Source organism: Chrysochloris asiatica, unplaced genomic scaffold (genome assembly GCF_000296735.1).
Source record: "Chrysochloris asiatica unplaced genomic scaffold, ChrAsi1.0 scaffold00388, whole genome shotgun sequence".
In the NCBI taxonomy this organism is placed as follows: Eukaryota; Metazoa; Chordata; class Mammalia; order Afrosoricida; family Chrysochloridae; genus Chrysochloris; species Chrysochloris asiatica.
Window position 1 is genome coordinate 1,848,973 of NW_006408906.1, and position 728 is coordinate 1,849,700.

Genomic DNA, 728 nt, shown 5'->3' on the forward strand with positions numbered 1-728 from the left:
GCTGACCTTAAGGTTCGCAGCCCGATTCGTAACCACTACGCCCTACCACCTAAATATTCAGTGATTCACTAGAAGGATTCACAGGACCCAGAAGTCATTGTATTGGTGGTAATGGTTTGTTAAAATGAAAAGACCCAAACCAGATGGAGTCTGGAGGGATCTAGACATAACTTCCAAAGTTCTCCATCATAGAGCTTGCACAGAGCATGCTTCTTCCTGTGACATTAAACTTCAGCAACAAGTATGAAATATTTATCTCGAGGGGTACAGAACTGAAGATTTTTATTGGGAACTAGCCTGCAGATATTCTTTGCTTCTGCCACCAGTCACCATTGCTCAAATTTCATATTCCCAGAAGAAAAGCTGGTGTTTATCATAAATCACATTGTTTGATGGCACACGAAGCTGGTATACCAGGCTTCCTCCATACCTAAGGCCTGCAGAACTTAACCTGGGGAATATTTCTGAAGTCAGATGCCCAAATACCAGCAAGATCAGCCCTGTAAGGAGGCCCTACTAAAGAATTAGTGTGAGGAATAAACATTAGCCCTTCGGTGTTAACTCTTTAGTGCATATAGTATGTTTGTTTGTTCCTCAATTCAATTATCATACTGATTGGATATATTTTGTTTTTTGTGTTCTGGATTTACTTTTGATGCATGACTGAGATTGCTGAAAGAAATTGCCAGAATTTTCTGCGTAGCACTCTGGGTTAATGTGCTGGACCG